We start from the raw sequence: 25666 nt of genomic DNA on the forward strand, positions 1-25666 counted from the left end.
TGTAGTTGTGTAACCACCTTCACATTTGTGTTTCAGGCCTGCAATTCCCCAGTCAGTATCTAAATACTACAGCTAACATAGTGTGACTGCTGTTGCAATGTGAACATGACTCTTTTTGTACCATGTAGTAATTCATTCAGTAAAGTAAAAGTGAACCAATTAGGAATTCACTCAGTGTCTTTACTTATATTAATGTAATCATTCACTCAGTAAGCATGTACACATGTAGTGAGGCAGGCTTTAGGGAATGGAGTGCTTTAAAGTGATATGCATTATGCATGTAGTGGTGTAATGACCTTCACATTTGTGCTTCAGGACTACAATTCCCCACTCACTTGCCATACCAGGGGTCTCCAACGAGTATCTTGGGAGCTACTGGTAGGTCACCAGCGCCTTGAAAGTAGCTCTCAGAGGTGAAGACAAACCAAACCAATCTCAGACATTCTGTGTATATTAAAGAAGGTACCACTGCTCATTTCACTACTCTTAAGAATTACAGACAGCCGAACAAATGGCAGGGCCTATTGATAACACTCAAACACACACTGCCGTATCAATCAATCAATCAGGGATGTATAAAGCGCCTGGTTTTCCAGGCGCTTGGGGAGTTTGTGGCGGGATTTGTGCAGCTTTGGTCATTTGTAAAGTGAGGTCTTATGGATTTTCATTTCTCCTAGCTTTATTTCACTCATATATGCGCTACAATGTGCAGTATACATTGTAGGAGAAAAATGCCTTTACTGATTGTTTTTGTGCAGGAAAGTGTGTCTTCCTGCACAAAAAGAAACTCCACACGAGAAAGTTATTCTTACACCATGGTGCAAGGGTGCCTGTATCACCCACCAAACGCATGCAGTTTAAGCAGCAATGGAGAGGGAAGGACAGACTTCCAACATATTTATGTTCATATGTTGCATCTGTGTCCTTCGGAAGTAGCTGAGCACTCTGTAGCTAAAGAGCTTATAGTGTCATGGTGCAACACTTCCTTATAGTTCTGCAGTTATATATTCATCATATATGACGAATGCATTATTTAGACAATTATGCAGTACATAACCATTTATGAAAACTTTCACACACTAGCATATAGCTGCGTTGCAGTGTTGTAAAAAGGGGCGTGGCCTCAGAACACCACTCTGCAACGCAGCCCCCTGGCGCATACTAGAGGTATCTGGTGGGCTAGTTGGCCCCCAGGGGACCTAAGGATTCAAGGGAACTTAATCTCGCAACTTAAAACGTGCCACAGGGCGTGTTTGCACACATGTCACCTCAGGCCCCGCCCCCTTCCTTCACCATTGTACAAATATTCCTGTAAAATCAGCCAAACTACGAATTCCGATGTACTCACCTGTTATCAGGAGAGAACCTAGTGCTGCATCTTTTAGCCCAGCACTGACCCTGAAAAGTAATTCTAAGCGTCCTTACCAGTAACTTGTATTTCCTTCCATAGAAACCCATTGTGTGGTTTTCAACAGAAAAGATTCGAAGTGTTGATTTTTGAAACGCACAAATATTCCTGTAAAATCAGTCGAACTACGAATTCCGATTTACTCACCTGTTATCAGGAGAGAACCTAGTGCTGCTTCCTTGAACCCAGTACTGATCCTGAAAAGTAATTCTAACTGTACTTACCAGCAACTTGAATTTCCTTCCATAGGCGAACATTGACTGGTTTCACTTGGAAATTCTTCTAAGTGTGGAGTTTTTGAACTTTAAAAAATTCCTATAAAATCAGTAGAACTACAAATTCTGATTTACTCACCTGTTATCAGGAGTGACCTTAGTGCTGCTTCTTTGAACCCAGTACTGATCCTGAAAAGTAATTCTAACCGTAATTACCAGTAACTTGTATGTCCTTCCATAGCAATCCATTGTGTGGTTTTCACCAGAAAAGTTTCTGTCCATTTTCACAAACTAAAAATATTACTTACAAATTGCCTGTATGACTTAAATCCATTCTTTCGACTGTTTACAGGAGATGCACCCGTGCTGGAACCAGGATCCACCACTGAGTAAGAAAAAAAGTAATGTTAACACTATTTACCTGATAAGTGAATTTCCTCCCATAGGATAACATTGGTGATTCTATGTGAAAAAGTGTCTAAGTGTCATCTTTTAAAATACAATAAAATTCCTTAAAAATCACTACTGTAACCAAAACGCTTTTGCTCAACTGTTTACAGGTAATGTCTCAGAACTGTATTTAGGATCCAGTCCTGTTGTTAGAAAAGTAATTAATTACATTTAACTAGAAGTTCACATTGACCTCAATGTTGAAATTGTGTATGAAATTGAGTTGCCCATTGCAATAACTGTAACTACTGTACTTAAAAGTCTATTGCTTATTTACAAAGTATTTAAACTAAAGTAATTCATTCTGAGAAAGTATATTTTGTAATGTAATGTATAATGTAATTATAATCTAATGAAATATCTAAAAATAAACAGTTTAAAAAAAATGTAGAAAATCAGTATAAAAAATAAAAATAACAATAAATACATTTAAAAATTGTCATTTACAAAACCTTTGAAATTCACTGAAAAAACCATAGCTTTCAGGCAGGTTATAGTTAGGAATTAGCATTTAAAAAACCTTTGAAATTCACTTACAAATCTGTAGGTTTAAGGCCTGTTATAGTTAGGAATTAGCATTTAACCCCTTCGGTGCTCATGACGGAGCGGTTCCGTCATGAGCGTCGGTTGAGCTGTGCCGTCATGACCACGCCCGTTTCTATTAGGGCCCAGCACCGGAGGGGGAAACGCGGTCGCACGGAAAAGGTTAAAAACCTTGGAAATTCACTGAAAAAAACATAGGTTTCATACATTTTATATTTAGGAATTAGCATTTAAAAAACCTTAGAAATTCACTGAAAAAAACATAGTTTTTAGGGGTGTTATAGTTAGTTGGAGAGTTCACTCGTACAAAACCATTGAAATTCCCACGTTATAGTTAGTTGTACTAACTATAACGCGCGTGCCCGCAATCCACTGCTGATGATGTCACATATTACATCATTCATGACATGGTCAGTGACATCACTGATGACATCACTGATGACATCTCAAATTACATTACTGATGTAATCACTGATGACATCATCCAAGTGACAATCTGATACATCTTATCATACACTATTATAACCTTTCAACACTCATAAAAAAAGCGTACCATATTTGAAACCATTGACACACCAATACAAGTTTCTAACCCACTCAGTTATTCCTTCATCTACACACACATCTAAACAGTTACCTATAGATTCACTCATACATGCTAACAAAGATCAATAGAACACTATTAAATATACTTATACACCTACATCAACATTACACACTAGCACACATCCTATTCACTTATGCAGTCATCCTACTCACTTATGCAAACAATTGATCATACTTACATTTACTAAGCTACACACTTACACAAACACCAATTTATTTATTCATATAGATAGTAACTGGGAAAAAGCTGCTTCAATCCGTATGGACGTCGCGTACTGCGTGTTCCGAACGCGATTTGTACGGATTTTTAGATCGTATGGTCTTTCGTACGATTTGTATGGAGATCTGCTTTGGGTTCGGATCGTACTTCATCGTACATACGGGGATGTTTAAGGTGTACAATTCGTCCGGGAAATATGCTCCGTACGGCTATTCGTAGGGGACTTTACCGAATCGGAATTGGCCCCTAAGTGTGTTTATTATGTACAAAGTACATTTAGGGGCCGATTCCGATTCGGTAAAATCCCCTACGAATAGCCCTACGGAGCATATTTCCGTACGAATCGTACACCTTAAACGTCCCTGTATGTACGATGAAGTACGATCCGAACCCAAAGCAGATCTCCGTACGAATCGTACGAAAGACCATATGACTTAAAAATCCGTACAAATCGCATTCAGAACACGCAGTACGTGACGTCTGTACGGATTGAAGCAGCTTTTTCTGACCCAGCAAGGACGATTCGTCATGTCAACACTCCGTACGACTCTTTTTCTACGGGAGCTCAAAACGTCCGTAAAAGCAGATTTCGACTCGAACCGTGTACGAAACGGACCCCACTGGGTACGCGAGTGCACCCCATGATTGCAAGGGTATGGTGTGTAGGGGTATGGTGCTTAGGGGTACGGTGCTTAGGAGTATGGTACATAGGGGAACGGTGCATAGGTGTATGGTACGTAGGGGTACGGTGCATAGGGGTATGGTGCGTACCCCCATGATTGCAGGGGTATGGTGCGTATGTGATTGTGTGGCTCTCCGTACGAATTGCTCATACGAGTTTTCCGGTCCGGATCGTACTTGTCGGGTCATACAGCATGTTTACGATTCGTACGGTTCACCGCGAGGGTCCGTATCATATGGATTTTCCCTTGCTTTTCGTACGGTTCGCATAGCTTCGGACTTTTTTTTCCCTATGGATCATACTGCGCAATTCGGACGGATTTGTACTATTCGTACAGAAAGGGCTACGAATTCGAATCATCGTACGGATTAGTTTCCCGAATCAGAATCGACCCCTTTTTTTATTTTTACAGCATGCAATGACGTTGAAGCACGTACATGAGTTTATTCATTTTGAGGATCATCGCGGTCGAGAGCAGAAGCATGGAAGAGCAGCCAAAAGGTAAGATCATTTAGTTTAACATAAAATGCATATTGTAGGGGTAAAATGTATTGTAAGGAGAGATGAGGGGGTGTTTAGAAATAGTAAATGTGTTTTAGATGTTTTTAAAATTATTACATCAAGAATGTTGCCAGAGTAGGCCCACGTCGGGTTACGTGTTTTCAAAACTTTTAAAGTTTATTTAGAGTAATAACTGGATTGATGTATTTTTTTCGGGAATGTACATTTGGATGTCTAATTTTGGGATTTCTGATTTTTGAAATTTTGGGAAAAAACCCAAGAAAAACAAAGTTTGGGAAGAAATATTTTGGAAAAAACAGTTCTGAAGGACCTAGGAATGGACTGGATTGCAAAAATGGATTTGGAAGAGGATTATTGTATATGGTTGTCCAACTTTGAAAAAGGACTCTAGGTGAAAAGATGGAAAGAATAAAAGACCTGGGGGCCCATTAGGATGGCGGTCGGAAAATCACCCCGACCGCCATGGAAGCGGAAAACAACTGTCCGCCGGGACCGTGGATAAACCGGCGGTTAAATTTGGACCAACCGCCCAAAATTACAGACCACGGCGGTAGCAAATAAAACCCGCCCATCACTGGCGGTGATGTCCAAAATCCGACCGCAGCTGTCCGAAACGCAGCAGAAAATCTACAACCCGCCGCAAGCATAGCGAACACACCGCACGGTAAATTAGGATATCCCCGATGCTCCAGCGGAAGAGCTGCAGCATAGCCACCGCAGCGGATGATCCATAGAAAACATAGAAAACATGGCGGACGATGCAAAAAAAACCAATAATGCCAAATCAAAGTAGCCATGCCCCCCAAATACACAAAACATCCCAATGAAACAAATACATGCCAAACAGAAACATACAATTCCCAGGACAACACGCACAACACACCTGACAACAAAACCCCATTTGGACACACCCACATAGCTGAGTATGAAACCAGCCCCCTCATTGACCACAATCCTTTGCAACACTCCAGAAGAGAAGGGCATCCACCAGATCTGAGAGGAGAGGCAAAAGGACACATCACACTCAACATCACCAATACCAACACCACCACCATCACACCAGCACCAACAAGCCCCTAGCACATAACACACATCACACACCAACACCACTCCCAACACCCACACCCCTGCACCCACAAACACTTTGCACACCACACACCATGTCCACACATAAAATGCCCAAATTCACAGAGAGTGAGTTGACAGTCATGGTGAATGGGATAGTCAGAGAGGAACCACAACTGTTTGGTAGCCTGGTCCAACAGACACCATTAGCCACAAGTACACAAATGTGGGAGAGGATAGCACAAAGGGTCAATGCAGTAGGGACCACCCCGCCATCCAAGAAGGAGATCATGAAGTGGTGGCATGATTTGAAGAGGACTGTCAAAGAGAGGACGAGCAAGAACTGGGAGCTGACTAACCGGACTGGCAGTGGCCCTCCCATCCCACCGAAAACATTCACACCGAGGGAGGAGAAGGTGCTTGCCATACTGCATACCGAAAGTCTCACAGGAGTATCCAGAGGAGTGGAAGCTGGTAAGTACAAACACATGTTAACCAACACACTGATATGTACTGTCTTGCAAACCAAAAACGCACACCACCCACGATAAATCCCATCCATCTGCACCACACACCCACAAAAACCTGTCTCACAGATCCAACCTTCACTCACTCCCATGTACCCTAAACTTAGCCAGCAATATTACCATGGGAGCATGAGCACAGGCAGCCTGCACTACTACTCCCACCATGCCCCTTCGCCCACACCCCAGCAGCATAGAGCACTCCCTCCTACCCAGAAGCAGTTGGAAGCCATTGCATAGTTCACCTTCACCTAGCAGGTATGTAGCCATCTTCCCTGTGATGTCTCTGTGGGGAGGGAGGCCTGTACCACTACCCCCACTGTACCCCCTGGCCCATACCCCCACAGGATGGAGCATTACCCCACACCACCCAGAAGCATTTGGAAGCCATTGCATTGTTCACCTTCACCTAACAGGTAGGTTGCCATCTTGCCTGGGAGGTTGTTTGGGGGTGGGAGACCGGCCAAACTACTCCCACCATGCCCCTGGCCCACACCCCAGCAGGATGGAGCACTCCCCTACCCCACCCAAAAGCACTAGGAAGCCATTGCAGTACACCAAACGAACCAACAGGTAGGTAGCCATCTTCCCTGTGAGGTCTGTTTGGGGAGGGGGGCCTGTACCATTACCACCCCAGCAGGATGGAGCACTCCCCTCACACCACCCAGAAGCAGTTTGAAGCCATTGCATTGTTCACCTTTAGCTAACAGGTAGGTAGCCATCTTGCCTGGGAGGCCTGTTTGGGGTTGGGAGGGCTGCACTACTACTCCCACATGCTTCCTGGCCCACACCCCAGCAGGATGGAGCCCTCCCCCACCCCACCCACAAGCCTGTGTCAGCCATTACATCACCCTCATCAAACTAACATGGAGAACTCCCTCCCACCCAGAAGCAGTTGGAAGGCATTGCATTGTTCACCTCCACCTAACAGGTAGGTAGTCTGTACATGCGCCCACACATTTGTCACTAATGAAATGCTGCCATATGGCAACACCAGCCCTCTCATTACACAAATATGTAAAAACGAATCAGATTTGGCCTCTTCTTTGTTGAGATGAAAGTGGACACATGTCAATGAAATCCATCATGAGATGGTCACAGCATATCCCGTTCTGGATGATTCAGAAAAAACAAAGACTGACTTGACAATTGAGTGATACACCAGGTTACATGGGTGGACATTTGGGCCACACAGGTGGCACTCCACCCGATTGACAATAAACAAGTGTCTCAAACACCATATAGGTCAATGTGACTGCACATGTTATATGGCCACATTTCACATGTGTATGTCTGGGAGCGTGGCATCCAGCTAATGTGTGACAAATACTCATCTGCTGTACCTGTCACATCTCAATGCATCATTCTAACTTGCCACACATCTACAACACAATGAACACAGTTGGAGGTGAACTGACAATTGCATGTATGAGCAGACAGAAGAGCACTAGTAAGTAACTATATCATACAGTGAGACAAGCCTTGCCGAGGTCATCACTGCCCCTCAACACATTGATATGTGTACACATTATAGAGTCCACTACAACACTGTCCTGCCTCATCAACCATTAAATGCATTTGTGACATGTTAGGGACTGCATACCAATGTACGTCACACATACACAACCATGGCATGTGTAGGCACCAGTGTAGTCAATGGAACATTGGCATTGTGTGCTCGATGATGTGCTCTTCACCATGTGGCCACTGTACACTGTTGCAGTGTTCCCAATGGACATTGCCGTTGTATGTGCCCCAAATCGCGATAGCTACCGCCTGGCCCCGGCGGTGCATCACCGGCACCCTCCTTGACACAGGTGCAGTAGTCATTGGCATGGAGACATGCCCAACTGGTGGTTGGCATGCTCTTCCACCCAAATCGTGGTGCCTCATGTCAATGTATGTGCACCAAATCACGGTAGCTACCGCCTGGCCCTGGAGGTACATCACCGGCACCCTCCCTGACACAGGTGCGGTAGTCATTGGCTTGGTGACACCCAAATGGCGGTTGGCATGTTCTGCCACCCAAATCGCAGTGCCTCATGTCAATGTATGTGCCCCAAATCGTAGACCTGGACAACCATTTGTCACAGCTTGGCACCTTTGAAACAACCCCAGCGGGGCTATATATGTGTGGGAGTGAGCCTCACATTTCCACTGCTCACAGAGCCTGCTGCCAGAGACATTTGACCTACTGCTGCTGCCTCCAGGGACTACAGCCTGAGACCCCTCATCTGCTGCTATCTCCAGGGACTGCTGCCTGAGAGCCCTCATCTGCTGCTGCCTCCAGGGACTACTGCCTGAGAGCCCTGACCTGCTGCTGCTGCCTCCAGGGACTGCTGCCAGAGACCCCTCAACACCCAATTCCACCACAGGTGTTCCATGTCCACAAGGATGGCAAGGACAGAGAAGATCCATGCCAGTCCATTCACAAGCGAGGAGCTGAAGGTCCTGGTGGACGAGGTGCTCGCACAGTACCCAAGGCTGTATGGTGCCACAAATGTTGTGGGAAGTAATCAAAAGCGGAGGTGTAGGGCAGGGGGGGCACACTTGTAGTTGGACTAATGCAGTATATACCTGTGGGTGTGGGGTTGTGTCATGCACTGACAAACATACTGTCTCCAAGGGGGAGGAGTGTGTGTCCCAATGTCACAGGTTTCCCTGCCTGCAGTTATAGGTATGAGTGAAGTGTGTTGCACTGTCAGCCAGACAGTGACACAGTATGTTGGCCATGCAGGTGCCAGGACAGTGATGGCTTGGCTGAATGGCTATGTGTGCCTCTATTGTCCATCTCTGTGTGATCCCAGATGGTCAGCCCACCAAGACAAGGTCACATCACTTCTCTTACTGTATCCTTACTAATGTTTTTTCACAGTCAAATCCAACTATGCACCCTCTCAGCCCTGTAGAATTGCACACGACCACACTTGTGTAGATCTATATTTTGCTTGTGAGTCCATGTCCCTCAATGCCACACACATGAAATACTGAGATATTCACAGGGCATAGACAATGAGTGCTGCAATGTCTTCACAAAGTGAGTCTACCGACAGACACAGCTCGATATGTGATGTATGTTGTGGCCAGACATGCAAAGGACTGGAGATGGGTGCAAGCCACATAGGGGGTTTAGTGCTGTCATCCTGCATGTGTCTGAGATGTGCAGGGACTGTGTGCACCCTCATAAATGCATGCAATCACATCAGCTTAGCCCATGCAGAGTGCCCATGTGAGATGTACCCCAGGGTGGGATGGACAGAGATTAGATTTTTGTTATGAGTTTGTGTTATGAGTTTGTGTCTTGCTACTGTACCGATAGATGTTGGCACACAACACTGTGTCACTGATCATTTCCCCCTCTTGTCTCCCATGCCTGCATCTTAATGGCCATTGCAGCAAGGTACAAGCTCTGGGGGTATCTAACCGACGGCGCACCCACTTTCACAAGAGGTGGGACGACATCAGCCGGCTGGCAAAGAAAGTGGCAGAGATGACCTTGGGGCTGCTCCCTCCCACTGGGCGGTTGGCACGGCACAGCATGACACCGCTGATGGGCCGCATTTTGGCAATGACTCATTCTGAGCTGGATGCACGTCTGAAGGAGCGTCAGCAGTAAGGCAGGGATGATTATTTGGGGAGGGTGACTTTGACTGTGAGCGTATGCATGTGTACAGGGCCTGTGCCAGCAGAGGCCTATGTGATGTTGGTGGAGTGGTGCAGTGCAGTCTCATGTAAGTGGCTCCTGGAATGGTTGCCAGTGTAATGCATTTGCCCAAACTGTTCTTACAAAGGTGATCCTCCCTGCTGTGCATTCCCATTGCTCTATGTTTTGTGCTCTTCATGGTTATTCTTTACAAATACATCAAGACCTGGTTCCGGATTCATCAAGCAGCTATTTATTTTATGGCAGACTTTGAACCTCGATTAATTAATTTTGAGGCTCCTATGCACTTGATCATATAGCTACTTCCATCTAAATTCTGAAGAGTTTACAAATGTATAACTTGTCAGATTTCTAGAAAACACCAAAATACACATTTACAAACAAAATCAAATCATAAACAATGAATTTTAAACATTCAATACTGTGACATGTATCAAAATCAGTTATGATTGGTTGTTATCCATTTCAAACATTACATACATTAGTACACCAGGACAATTTCAGCATAAATGTTCATAATTGTGATTTATTTACAAATTGTTAGGACCATTCCCTCACTAGGCTATTCTTTTTCTACTTAAACTACGTCTACTCGTTGTAGACAGTGCTGAATGCTTACCCTTTAATGGGCCTTTGGAACTAATTCCATAAAGATGCCGACCTGTTTCCAAACCCGATCATTAATTCCGGGTTTTTCTTCAGGGCAGTACTGGGTACCTAGCGATAAATAAAACAAAGTTTTTTTAGGGTCGCCTCCTATTTCCTCTTGATTTATTATGGTTTCGCTCTACAGCGGTATCTTTACCTTAATTTATTCCAAATAGTCTCTTTTTTTGTTTAGGTTTCATGGCACTGTTTGTATCCCACTATTCAGATCTGCAGGGGAATGAAGAGACGAGGAACTGTCACTTGTCACACTGTTTTGTATTGCACTTTTTCTTGAACGCAGTTTTAGTCAGTAATGTACTCACTGCTGCTGTAGTTGTGTAAACATGTTCTCACACGCCGTTGCTCACACCACTATTTCAATTTGTTGGTGTCTCTTTGCGAGTCTGTCATAAATCATAGTGTAATAGAATGTCAAATTCTTCGTTTACATATTCTGGCTCTGAAATAGTTTAAAGCAAAAAATGCAGCTTACTTTTGCTGGATATTTGAAAGCTCGTCGGTGTCACGAATAATGTGCCTACCGCACGGACACGATCCGGAAATGCTTCGGCGGTTTTGTTTTTATATGAATTAAAAAAGCGAGTTGTAACTGTTGGCCATAATATTTACTTCGCTTCACACAGTGACACAAAGTTTCAAATCACCCTTCTCACCTGGCGTTTTATGCACGTTCTCTTAACAGGCTATGGCTTCCTCATTGTTGCTTCAGTCACTTTTGGAAGCGTTCCGAAGACTGGTACTTTTCTGTTGGTGTTCGGAAGTTTACTTCCGGATCACGTGTTTTCACAGAACTCTGGGAGTTGTAGTGACCTAAAATTCTTAAGCAAAGTCTTAATTTGACCATTTGTGAATATGAAACTCTTATGTGATGAAGACTACTTATTGTGCAAGTATGAGTAATTTGCTTTTCGAATATCAACTTGGTGTGGGCATTGCATGATTGATATTAAGTGAGAGTGTTTCGAACTGGGGGTCATTCCGTGGGTTTAGTGAATAATTTGTTGAAGTTCAAACATTTCATTCATTCCCTCCAACACGCAGTTGAACCTCAAAATTAAGTATGCTTCTTTTTTAAGTAGCATGGTATCGAGGTCACCACCACGGGGTGGAATTTTGACGCTTGACAAGATTGTCCACTGGAAATCTTTCTCAGTGTGATTCTTGTCTAAAAAATGCTGTACCATTGGAGCGGTTAGTACTTTGCGTTTACTTCTAAACTTATGTTGTGCGAGCCTTTGATGTATTTGCTGATTGGTTTTCCCAATATAGAGCTTTGGGCAAGGACAAATGATTGCGTAAAATACATTTCGACTTTTGAAGTTAGTAAATTCTTTATGAGACCATTTCGTGGAATTGAATTCGAACATGGTCCCTTCAATTGTATTGTCGCAAGAGACACAAGTTCCACACTTGTGATGACCTGTAACTGGTTTTATTTTCCATAATGTACGTAGATCAGTTCTGGCTTTGGTACTACCCAGATCTGCTTTGGTTTTTCTTGAGAGCAAATAAGGGTCTTTCCATGGGAACTTCGAGATTGGAAATCAAATGCCAGTTTTTGAGAATTATGGCTTTAAACTTGTTAGTGTGTGGCCCATATGTCGTCACACACACTAATCTCTCTAGAGGTTCTTTCTCTTTTTTCTGTAATAAGTCCTCTCTCGGTGTGAACCATGCTAGTTTGATTGAATGTTTCAGCATTTCGTGTGGATATCCCCTGGCTCTCAACTGATTACTTAGAATCTCAGAGTGTGCCAAAAAGTCTTCCTTTCTAGAGCAATTTCTCCTAATACGGAGCATTTGGCTGTAGGGCAGGTTGGCTTTTAGACTCTGGGGATTATAGCTTTTGTAGTGGAGAATTGCGTTTTTGTCTGTCGTTTTACGAAATAAGGTGGTAGTCAGTTTTTGCTCTTGTGGGAAAACTTCTACGTCTAGAAACGTTAATCGTGCTGAACTGTAGTTTACAGTGAATTTTATATCTGGATGTCGGGTATTAATCCAGTCGTGGAAACGGACAAGCATTTCTTCCGAACCGTTCCACTGACACCAGATATCGTCAATGTACCGATACCATGTTGTTATTTGTGGTCGGTAGGGGTTATTATAGTACACGAAGCATTCCTCATACAGGGCCATGAAGAGGACCGCCTTCTCTGGGGCATAAGGACACCCCATGGTGGTCCCCTTCACCTGCATGTAGAACTCGTCCATGAACCTAAAATAGTTCTTTTTGAGTGCAATTTGGGCTAGATCAATTATAAATGGAGTGGGGACTCTTTGTGGCTTTGGTCTAGTCTCAAGGAAAAACTCCATCGCCTCTAATCCCTCCTTTTAGGGGATTTGGGTGTAGAGGGAGGTGACATCAAACGACACCATTAGATCATGGTTTACATCATAGGAATTACCTTTGATTTTGTTTATGAAATCAGTGGTACCTTTCATGTATGATTTAACCTGTTCCATGAAAGGCTTCAAAAACAGATCTACGTATTTTGCTATTCGTTCCAATACTGATTCACACCCGGATACGATAGGTCTTCCGGGTGGCTCAGTCAGATTTTTGTGTATTTTAGGCAAAAAATAAATTACCGGAATACCCGGCTTCTTTTTGGTCAAGTAATCAAATTCTTTTGGACCTAAGATGCCCATGTCAAAGCCCTCTGTTAGTTTTTGCTGGATTTCTTTTTGGATTTGGAGTGTTGGATATTCATTGAGTAATCTATACCATTCCTCTTTCTGTATGTGGTTGTTTGCCTCTGCAATATATTTATCTCTTGCCCAAACCACCAAGGCGCCCCCCTTGTCGGCGGGTTTGACCACTACTGACTCGTCGTTTCTCAGATCTCTGATTGCAACCTGTTGTTCCCGGGTCAAATTTCTTTTGAAATAACTTTTTTGATTGCCCAACTGCGTGATGGATGAAAGAACCGTCTGCTCATATGCAATTATTTCTTTGGGTATGGTATGTGCAGGAGGAATAAATGATGATTTATTTGGCAGGTTGGATGGTTCTGCTTTTTTAGTATTTTCTTTGTCATGAAAGAAAGCTTTAAGCCGCAGTTTCCTGCAAAATTCCAGGGCTTCTATTTTTAGGGTGGTTAAGTCTGAATACGCTACTGGTACAAATTTGAGGCCCAACTCTAAGACCGATTTTTCATGGATGGTCAATTGTTTGTCTGAAATATTTACTATAGATGAATGGTCTAACTTTTGTAGAAGTTTTTGCGTGTTCTCATTTCCCATCCCATGACTGGGGCTGTGGTTTGAACCTCACCCTGTTTCTTGCCTCGCCTTTCTCTAAAAAAGAGTTTTGATGGGCCTTCTCTTGCGTCTGAGTCTCCCGTGGACTCAAAGGATGAGCTATCTGAAAAAGTTAGAACGCGATTTTTTTAGCGTCCTTGAAATTGTGTAAGAGCTCGTCTAGACTCAATTTGGTTGTAATAATCGTCTTTCAAGTATGGATAGACTGTTTCAATTTTAAATGACTTAACATCTTTGTCAAATTTGTTAGACCTGAAATTAATGGTGTTATCTCTGAAGGTTTGGATTTCCTTCTCTATTTTGTCAAGGACGGCCTTTGCTTCCGTGACACTATGGTTGTCTTCAATGGCCTTGATGAGAGCCTCTATTTCCTCCTGTTCTTTCATACAATGTCTCTTAGCTGTCTCTACTGTGTGAACCATAAGGTCCCTACTACATTTTGTTGCTATGTAGCTGAAACCTTTTTTGTATACAGGATCTTCCGTGAAGACCACCAGTACGTTTTTTACTTGTAAGCCCCACGGGATGGTGCCCGCTTTAAGGTGTTCAAATAAGAAGTGCCCATGCAATTCTGTGCGGATATGCTTTTTATTCAGCCGGACTAGCTTATCAGTTTCATTTTGCTGCTGAGCATTCGTGCTAAGTTTGATAGAGGAGAAGGGAGAAGGACCTAAAATTAAATTTTTAATATGGTCTTCAGTGAAACATAGTGTTTCTTCCTCTGACATGATTTACAGGTTATGTTCAACGGCCTGGGTATTATACTCAAGTATGTTTCACTTACTGGCTCCTTTAGTTGCCAGACCCTCACAGGCTATGCCCGCACAACTATACTTTAAACACTAGGGGGGTCTTGTCCATACATCACCAGGAAGGACAATAGAACTTTATAAATAAATCAAGAACTGGTTCCGGATTCATCAAGCTGCTATTTATTTTATGGCAGACTTTGAACCTCGATTAATTAATTCTGAGGCTCCTATGCACTTGATCATATAGCTACTTCCATCTAAATTCTGAAGAGTTTACACATTTATAACTTGTCTGATGTCTAGAAAACACCAAAATACACATTTACAAACAAAAGCAAATCATAAACCATGAATTTTAAACAGTTAATACTGTGACATGTATCAAAATCAGTTATGATTGGTTGTTATCCATTTCATACATTACATACATTAGTACACCAGGACAAAATTTAGCATAAATGGTCATAATCGTGATTTATTTGCAAATTTTTAGGACCATTCCCTCACTAGGCTATTCATTTTCTACTTAAACTACGTTTACTCTTTGTAGACAGTGCTGAATGCTTACCCTTTAGTGGGTCTGTGTAACTAGTTCCATGATGATGCCGGCGCGTTTCCAAACCTGATCATTAAATCCGTTTTTTTTTTCAGGGCAGTACTGGGTACCTAGCGATAAATAAAACAAAGTTTTTTTAGGGTCGTCTCCTATTTCCTCTTGATTTATTATGGTTTCGCTCTACAGCGGTATCTTTACCTTAATTTATTCCAAATAGTCTCTTTTTTGGTTTAGTTTTCATGGCACTGTTTGTATCCCGCTATTCAGATCTGCAGGGGAATGAAGAGACAAGGAACTGTCACTTGTCACACTGTTTTGTATTGCACTTTTTCTTGAACGCAGTTTTAGTCAGTAATGTACTCACTGCTGCTCTAGTTGTGTAAACATGTTCTCACACGCCGTTGCTCACACCACTATTTCAATTAGTTGGTGTCTCTTTGCGAGTCTGTGATAAATCATAGTGTAATAGAATATCAAATTATTTGTTGACATATTCTGGCTCTGAAATAGTTTAAAGCAAAAAATGACGCTTACGTTTGCTGGCTATTTGAAAGCTCCTCGGTGTCACGATTAATGTGCCTACCGCACGGACACGATCCGGCAATGCTTTGGCGGTTTTGTTTTTCTATGAATAAAAAGCGAGTTGTAACTGTTGGCCATATTATTTACTTCGCTTCACACGGTGACACAAAGTTTCAAATCACCCTTCTCACCTGGCGTTTTATGCAAGTTCTCTTAACAGGCTATGGCTTCCTCATTGTTGCTTCAGTCACTTTCGGAAGCGTTCCGAAGACTGGTACTTTTCTGTTGGTTTTCGGAAGTTTACTTCCGAATCACATGTTTTCACAGAACTCTGGGAGTTGAAGTGACCTAAAATTCTTAAGCAAAGTCTTGATTTGACCATTTGTGAATATGAAACTCTTATGTGATGTAGACTGCTTATCGTGCAAGTCTGAGTAATTTGCTTTTCGAATATCAACTTGGTGTGGGCTTTGCGTGATTGATATTAAGTGAGAGTGTTTCGAACTGGCGGTAATTCCGTTGGTTTAGTTAATGATTCGTTGAAGTTCAAATATTTCATTCATTCCCTCCAACACGCAGTTGAACCTCAAAATTAGGTGCGTTTCTTTTTTAAGTAGCATGGTATCGAGGTCACCTCCACGGGGTGGAATTTTGACGCTTGACAAGATTGTCCACTGGAAATCATTCTCAGTGTGATTCTTGTCTAAAAAATACTGTACCATTGGAGCGGTCAGTACTTTGCGTTTAATTCTAGACTTATGTTGTGTGAGCCTTTGATTTATTTGCTGATTGGTTTTCCCAATATAGAGCTTTGGGCAAGGACAAATGATTGCGTAAACTACATTTCAGCTTTTGCAGTTAGTATATTCTTTATGGGACCATTTCGTGGAATTGAATTCGAACATGGTTATTCAGCATTGGGGTAGTCTGGGGAATCAAGTTGGGAGTGAAAAGCAGTGTTCCCCATCTGAGTTTGACTTAATCTGTGCGTACATTGCAAGCACCATGAATGGTGAGGCCTACACATCTGACAACAATGTGCACTAGTCTTTGACACCCAGAGTACAACATGGTGGTTGGCATGGGCTATTTGCCATTGTAAACTGTCATGTCATAATCGCTGTCTGTGTTGTCCCCTCCTGTTCCATCCAGGTCTGTCAGTGGCAACAAGTGGTGTGCCCACATCATGTCCCTAGGTGTGCGCAGAGGTAGTTGTGTGTCTTGTAGATATCCGTCTCAGGCAGGGTGTTATGACAGAAAACCAGGGTTACATCCACTTTTGTCTATGTAGTGAGTGTCTGCAATTCGATTGCAGAGTGTGGTGTGCAACATGTCAATTTGGTCCTCTTTTGTACTGCATTGATTGCATAGGTTTGTTCTGTTGCTGCCACTAACCTGACCCTGCATCTCTCTCATGCAGATTCACCAGTGGTCGCGGAGGGACAGGAGCCGGACACCAGTGGTGGTGAGACTAGCACTACAACTGCACATGAGCCCAGTGACACAGATGTCACCAGCGCCTCAGAGGGTGACCGGAGTCTGCAGAAGGAATCTAAGCCTGAGACGCAAAGTACCACATCATCTGATGCCACCGGGGATGCATTTATGTTTGCAGGCACAGGGATTGGAGTCTCTGCATCATCTTCTACCACACAGCGGCAAGTGCTTGCCCTCCCATCCACTTCCTCTGGTGCTGCCAGTGTCCGTTTCAGTAAGAGGGGATGAGTTTCATTCACACCTGGCACCGCTGTCCCTGCACCTGTCCCCCCTGCTGCCCTCAGAGTCGGTTGAGCTTTTGTGCCAGCTTTGTGTGGGCCAGACAGCTCTCATCAATGCCTTCAGTGACCATGACAAGAAATTATCCCAGGTGGCTGCTTACATGGAGGGCATACATTGCGACATGTGTGGGCTGCACCGTACTGTCCAGGCCTTGTCCTTCACAGTGACGTCTGCCCTTCAACAGGCACATACTCCTATTCCTGCTCCAGGGCCTTTGTCCATCCCCCAGGTAGTGGCCACGTCTGATGATAGTGACCACAGATCACATACATCACAGTCACAATACAGCACACGGAGCACACAGCAAAAACAACCCAAGCGGTCCCGCCCGAAGACACCATCCCCACAGAAGAGCAAAGCAAGCCAAGAATGCATTGACAAAAGCCTGTCAGTCAAAAGCAAGGCCAAAAAAGCAAAGAAGCAGACCTCTGGCTCACATGCCTCACAGGTATCCCCAGCTAAGGACTCTCCTGTCCCTAAAGCATTACGCAAAGAGAGGCATGCAGTTTCTGTGACCACTGAGGAGGTGGTGCATGGCAAGGTTACACCAAAGAAGGGCTCCGAGGCACATTCACCCTCCACCTCGACTCCCATTCCGAGCCCAGTGAAGCAGGGAAAGGAGGGGGTACACCTGGCAAACAGGGGAAGGATGGCCATAGGCAAAGCCAGTCAAAGCGTTCCGCAGGATCCAGCACTTCCCCAGAGGGAATGCCAGTGTCTGCACCTGATGCGGCTTTGTTGGTGTGTATGCCCGTTGTGTCCTCACCACTTCCCATTAATCCCAGTACAGGGAAGCCATTTCGAATCCCCAAGAAGTGGAAAGGCACCCCTCAAACATCTTCCACCGACACTGTGTCACAGGTCTGCATGACTCCACCTCCACCTCCACGTGCCACTACACCACCTGGTCCAAACAGTCCTCCAGCTTGCCAATCCAATGATAGCCCTACCTCACCTGGACCTCTCTCTCCCCAGTCAAGTGCTCCTGCTGTACACACAGCCAGCTCCCAGTGCGCCTGACAGACAAGTGTGAGTGGTAGTCTCCCTCACATACCTTTCTCTCACACAGGTGGGCCTGTACTGCCCATTATTAACCCCTGACTGTGTTGCAGCCCATGGAAGGGTACAGTTGCATACACTCCTTGTGCAGCCTCTCATGGACAGACTCTGCACTTTGCCCTGCCCACTGGCCTTGTCATTCACTGCTGTTCTGGCCTTGCCTGTACATATTATCATGGACAGACTCTGCACTTTGCCGTGCCCCTGGCCTTGTTGCTCTGCTGTGTTGGACGATTCCCTGTGCAGCTTCTCATGTACTCACTCTGCACTTTGCCCTGCCCACTGGCCTTGTCATTCACTGCTGGCCTGGCCTTGCCTGTACATATTCTCATGGACAGACTCTGCACTTTGCCGTGTCCACTGGCCTTGTTGCACTGCTGTGTTGGACGATTCCCTGTGCAGCTTCTCATGTACTCACTGTGCACTTTGCCATGCCCACAGGCCTTGTCATTCACTGCTGTTCTGGCCTTCCCTGTGCAGATTTTCATGTACTCACTCTGCACCCTGGACTGGCCACTGGCCTTGCTGTTTTTCCCTTGCCTGTGCTGATTCTCAAGGATATGCTGTGCACCCTGGACTGGTCAATGGCCTTGCTGTTCTGGCCTTGCCTGTGCAGATTCTCATGTACTCACTCTGCTCCCTGGACTGGCCACTGGCCTTGCTGTTTTTCCCTTGCCTGTGCAAATTCTCGTGGAGATGCTGTGCTCCCTGGACTGGCCACTGGCCTTGCTGTTCTGGCCTTGCCTGTACAGATTCTCATGTAGTCACTCTGCTCCCTGTACTGGCCACTGGCCTTTCTGTTTTGCCCTTGCCTGTGCAGATTCTCATGAATATGCTGTGCTCCCCGGACTAGCCACTGGCCTTGCTGTTCTGGCCTTGCCTGTACAGATTCTCATGCAGTTACTCTGCTCCCTGTACTGGCCACTGACCTTGCTGTTTTGCCTTTGCCTGTGCAGCTTCTCATGGATATGCTGTGCATTTTGTGCCTTGCTATTCTCTACTGTTAGTGCCTGTCTATGCAACATGTGAATAAAGACAGTTACTCCTGTTGTCTGTTTTGTCAGTGTCCTTACTAAATAAAGTTATTTTTGTGTGTGCATATGTTTGGCTGTGCCCCATGCTCTATGTGGCACTTCAACATTGCCAAGGTCTTTGCTCACCTACTCTTTTTTCACAGGGGTGACAGGGACTTCAGTTCTTTCTGACACTGATACTTGTGGCATCTGTGGTGTCAATTTAACCTGTGATGCAGGTCTCATTTTCAAGGTTTTCAATTGTTGGCTACATTGTTCACATGTCAGGTTGGGGGACACTGCCAGCACAAAGTGTGACTCTGTGCACAGTGCATGCAGGCTGGTCAATGTCACCATGCATGTGTGCTATTCCGTTATGTGTGCCCAGCTGTGTATGTATATGGTCATCTTGTAATGGCCCATCATCCTTGTCCCATGGCCTACATGAGATGTGTGCTCTTGGGTTGTCAAGAGGTGTGCAGTGAGTAGGTATGTCCATGCTGTTCTGTCTGACTCCTACTTGTTGTTTTAGTCGCTTGTGAGTGTACAGAGTGTATGACTGGCACATCAGTGTTGTGTTTGTTTGATCATCCATGTGTCTTGATTCTGTTTGTGTAGACTGTGCAGACCCGCTGCTCCACACTGCCATTGTCATTGTGTTTCTCATGCATTGCAGGCACTTGGTGCCATTTATCCTCCTTTAAGGCATGGTGTGTGTGGTATAATGCTATCCCATATGTGCGCTTCTTGTGCCTACTCTTTGTGGGCCTGGACTCCCTCTGATTGTGTTTTGTGCATTCCTGCCACGTCCACTAATGACCTGCAGTACACTTCACTTGGATGTCGGCTGTCCCCTTGGTTTGTGTGTGTGTGCCTCCTCATCACTTCATTTGTGATGTGCTGTGTGGGGTATTTCTTTGGGCTGGGGTTATGTACCACTCAGGTTCTTTCCCTAATTGTTCCTTTGTGGTGTTCTTGTGCAGTTTGGCAGTCATGGTTTCTCATATGCTGTTCAGCTGTATGTGCTGGTCAGTGCTATGTTCAAGTTGATTCCACCACTGTGTCCCAGATATGTGCATCTGTTGTGATCGTGTTGGATATATGTGTATTGGCTGTGGTATTGCTTCACTTTCTGGGTGTGCTGTTGTGTTTGTGCTGTGCTGATTTGTATTGTATGGGTTGATGTTGTGTCACTCATGTCTGTGTGTGACTGTTGTGCTTGGTGTGCACACACTGCTTGTTGTGCGTACAGTGCTGTGTGTATGTGGCCTTGACATTGCCCTATGTGCATCCCCTGATGTCCTGCAGTGTTTGTTCACTTTTTGTGCCTGTGCATATGTAGTTGGTTTGATATGGCTGTGTTGTTCTGTGATGGGGCACTTCTTGTGCGATTTATGGTATGTTGTGTGTGCTTTGTTCCAGGGTGATGAGGTTGTGCACTCCTGTTGTGTCTGTGCTCCCATTGCCTTACCACAGTTTGGCTGACAGGGTATGTCTGTTTTTGTTGGGGTTCTGTGGGTGTAATATTTGTATGCAGATATTTGCTGTGGCAGCTCTGTGAGTGATGTTTGTGGCTACCCCCAGCGTGTGTGTTTGTTTGTGTGTGCATGGACTGTCAGGTATTGGCAGCCTTCAGTGTGTGTGGCACTGGTGTTGTGTGCCGCTGTTGGGAGGTATGTGTGTACATTCCTCCTGGTGTTTGTCAGTGATGGATTATGTATTTGGGCCCTGTGTATTGTGCTGGTGGTGTACTCCTGTGAGGTGGTTGTATGCACGTGTGGCTGTTCCCAGCTTGACTTCCAGGCCTTCCTTTCTTCTGTGTGCCTTTACCTGGTATGCCTTGCTGTCTCCTTTTGTTGTTGCACTGTGGTGCATGTGGTTTGACTTCACTGACTGTACCAGCCATGTGTGGTTCTATGGTCTGAGGGGGGTGTTCTGTGTTCCTTGTCTTGCATGTGATGTGCACATGCTTGGTGTGTGTCTCCATGGCCTTCCATTTGTGTACATCCCACTTTGGCTTGGTGATTTGTTGTGCTCCATTGCTGTTGGCATTTTGTGTGTGTGTGTGTCAGTGTGTGGTATGTATGTGTGACTATGCAGGCTGTGTGTCCATGTGTATGTTTGTCCCTTGTATGTGTTCATTTGGTGCTTGTACTCATGTTTTTTTCCACATGTGTGGTGGTGTTTTGGTGTGTGTTTCCCTGGCACTGTGCTATGTGTTCTGTGTTCCTGTGCAGCCACTCCTGCAGTGGCTGTCTTCCTGGTTGTTTGTTGTTAATGTCAATGTAAATTTATAAAGCGCATTATCACCCAGAGTTCTTAAAGCGCTATCAGCGGACGTCCAGCACCAGGTGAGAAGAAAGTGGCCTGCTCAGAGAGGCCCCCATGCCTTTAAGAAAACCAGAGTCTTCAGTCTCTTTCTGAATGGAAGGAGATTCGTTTCCTTGGGTAGATTTGCAGGACGGCTGTTCCATGCCTGGGGAATTGTGGTCAAGAAAGCTCTACCACCCATGGATGAGAGATTAAACCGGGGGCAAACCAAGCAGCATGCATCAGCTGTCCGAAGTTTCCTGCTCGGAGTATAGTCAGTCAATTGGTCCTTGATGTAGCTAGGGGCTAAGCCATAAATGGCTTTATGCGCAATGCAGAGGCTTTTAAATTTGGTTCTCTGTATGATCGGGAGCCAGTGCAGGTCCCGCAATAAGGGCGTGGCATATGCATGTCTGGGTTTTCTGAAGATCAACCTGGCTGCGTCGTTCAAGACAACCTGGAGCCTGGCCAGAAGTTTTTTTGGTAGGCCATAGTACAAAGAGTTGCCATAATCGAGACGCGACAGAATCAAAGCTGAAACTGTCAGTCTAAGGATAGCAAAGGACAACAGAGGGGACAGTTTCCGAAGCTGTTGCGTTAGACCAACACTGGTTCCGACCACAGCCGACACCTGTTGTGTCAGGGATAACAAGGCATCAATTTTGATCCCAAGGCTTTTTACAGCCACGGCAGTTTCAGTAAAGGGCCCAATTCTGAATGCCAAAACAGATCATTCCAGGAGTTTGAGGCTGTGGTGACCGCCAAAACCTCAGTTTTGTCAGGGTTTATTTATAACGAATTGACCGACATCCAGTTGATGGTGAACTTGAGAATATCACGTGAGCCCTAGGTGAGTTGTCAATCTGGATCAGAATTTGAGTGTTGTCGGCATAGTTATAAACCCTGCAATCCATCTGGTACAGCGCTGCAATCAGGGGCTGCAAATAAGCATTGAAAAGCAGAGGCAATAAAGCTGAACCCTGAGGCACTCCACATGCCAGAGTGGCTGGGTGGGACACCAAATCTGATAGTTGGACTCGCTGGGAGCTACCCCTAAGGAAGGAGGTCAGCCAGGCCAGATCCGTGCCCTGAATCCCTAGATCCGCAATCCGCGACAGTAATTGGCCATGATTAACAGTATCAAATGCCGCGGATAGGTCCAGTAATACCAGAGCACACAGCACTTTTCTGTCAGCCCTAAGTCTCAAGTCGTCCAGCACGGAGAGCATAACCAATTCCGTGCTGTGATGGGCTCTGAAACCAGCCTGATTAGACTAGAGAAGATGGTTAGATTCCAGGTGGCAGGTAAGGGATTGTAAAAAGTGCTGTTCTAGATTTTTTGCCAAAAAAGGCAGCTGCGAAATTGGCCTAAAATTCTTTAAATTCTTAGGATCAGTGCCTGGTTTCTTTAAGAGCGGAATCACCCGGGATTCCTTAAAATTGGAGGGAACAAGCCCTGTTTCCAAGGAGCGATTCAGGAGGGAGAGCACTTTGTCCTCAATACCCGGCCATGCCATCTTAAAAACTTTGGGAGGACATGGGTCAGCTGAAGAACCCAATCTCACTCGTCCCGCGAAGATGGACAGAAGCTCCTTGGTGAGTGAAGGCAAGGTGGTCAATAAATTAGCCAACCTGAGGTGGGGGGGTAAGGAGGCTCAAATGAGCAGGGAAGGATCGGGGTGTGATGGATTTCTGTCATCAAATCCCATATCTTTCCCAGAAAGAAGGATTGAAATCATGGCAATCCTTTTGACTAAAGGTAGATTTTTGCACCCTATCCTTCCTTAACTTGTTTAGGATCCTAAAGACCTCTTTCTGGGGGTTAGCAGCCTCTGCGATCTTAGCCTCATAAAACTCGGCCTTCTGTAGCAGGATGGCTTTTTTCTATGCGGCAAACTTCAGTACATAGGCAACGTGGGCACTGCGTTCATAAGATTTGCGCCAGGATCTCTCACACTGACAAAGTGCTTGTTTTAGTTCCCTGAGTGCAGTGTTGAACCAAGGTGTCCCCTTACCCTTGTCTGCCAATATGACCTTACGGGCCGGTGCCACAACCTCGATGGCTTCCCTAAGTTTAGACAATAGGGTGGCACTCTCAGTCTCCAAATTACCCTTCCCGGGTGAATGGTTATCTGGGTGCAATAAGATGGCTGTCAGGTCGGTCGCGATGACCTTCTTCAAACTACGCAGTGATTTCCATTCTGGCATGGCATTTGTCATTCTTGTAGAGAGAAGAAATTGCCCATCAATTAGATAATGGTCTGACCAAGAGCAAGGAGAGATGACTATAGGACCAATCAGCCGGCAGGATAACCAGACCAGATCTAGTGTATGACCTTTCTCATGTGTAGACCCAACCATCATTTGGCTGAGTCCTAAAGAGGTTAAGGCTTCTTCTAACTGCTTTGCCTGGCCGTCCTTCGGGGTTATTTCCCAATGAAAATTAAAATCCCCGAGCACCACCATTCCTTGGTATTGAGAACGGAGATTGTGAACTAATTACAAAAAAGGTTCCATAAACCTAGATGAAGTGCGCAGTGGGTGGTAAACGAAGAGAAATACGGCACAGTCTGTAGGGGAGCAAAATTTGACTCCCAGTACATCTGTGCCTTCAATACTTTCAGAGCATAGGGTTTCAGTTTTCAATGCATGGTTAAAAATGAAAGCTATGCCCCCCCCTCGTATTACTAGGTCCATTAAAATGGATAGCAGCAGAATTAGGAGGCAGCGCCTCAGCCAGATCCGGCATAGAAGACTCATCAAGCCATGTTTCTGTGACACATAGGAGCATAGGAGGTCCAGGCTGTCCTCTTGCAGAAGCGAAAAGCCCTCAAGGCAATGCTTCTGTAGTTAGTGGGTATTAAGCAGTGCGAACCTGCACCCTTGATGGCTCACTAAGCATGGGCTGAAAATTCGTTCCGCTCGCGGAATTTGCGGATTTTCTGCGATTTCGCGATCCGTGAATCTTGCGAAATCGCGGGGACGAATTTTCAGCCAAGCACTTACAGGGTTACAGCAGCAGGTGCAAAAGTTGAAGCTAATTTTTTGTAACCTTTTACAAAAGGGTTACAAAGAAATTAACTTCAACTTGGGCACCTGCTGCTGTAAGCCTGTAAGTGCTTCCTGGCGCCTCATTGCCTACTTGCAACTATTCTCTGACCCTGCTCTGACCCTTGAAGCAGGGTCAGAGAATAGTTACAAGTAGGCAATGAGGCGCCTGTCACGAAAATTAAACCTCAACAGGAAGCACTGACAGATATAAACACAAGCAATTGCAATGCAATAGGTCTCGCATTAGGAAAGTTTGAGCTATTGGTCTTGTAAATGACAATTTTTTTTATTTATGTGTGTGTTTTGAAAATAGCTAAATTAATAGCTTTGTCATTTACAATGCCAATAGTTATAACTCTCGCAAATGTGACACCTATAGCATTTGTAATGCAACATGTTTTGTATTTACGTGACTTAGCTGTATTGATATTACAAATTACAATGGCTTTTAATTTTTTTTAATAATTAATACTTAAATAAAAGTGATTTTAATTTATAATCGCAATAGCGTAAACTTTTGTAAATAACTTTTGTGAAGATTATGTTCAGTGTATTTTATTGTGACGAAAATCCAAGAACAGAAGTGAAATATTAACATCTTTTTGTGACATTTGTAATAAAGTTTGAAACATTGAGAGAACATATTTGAACCAGTTGTTGTTGAATGGTTGCGCAGATTGATGCTGGGGTGGCACTGAGTGGTGCTGTGGTGGTGCTGAGTGGTGCTGTGGTGATGCTGAGTGGTGCTGTGGTGGTGCTGAGTGATACTGGGATGGTGCTGAGTGATGCTGGGGT

The sequence above is a fragment of the Lissotriton helveticus genome, chromosome 3_1 (assembly GCF_964261635.1).
Source record: "Lissotriton helveticus chromosome 3_1, aLisHel1.1, whole genome shotgun sequence".
Lineage (NCBI taxonomy): Eukaryota > Metazoa > Chordata > Amphibia > Caudata > Salamandridae > Lissotriton > Lissotriton helveticus.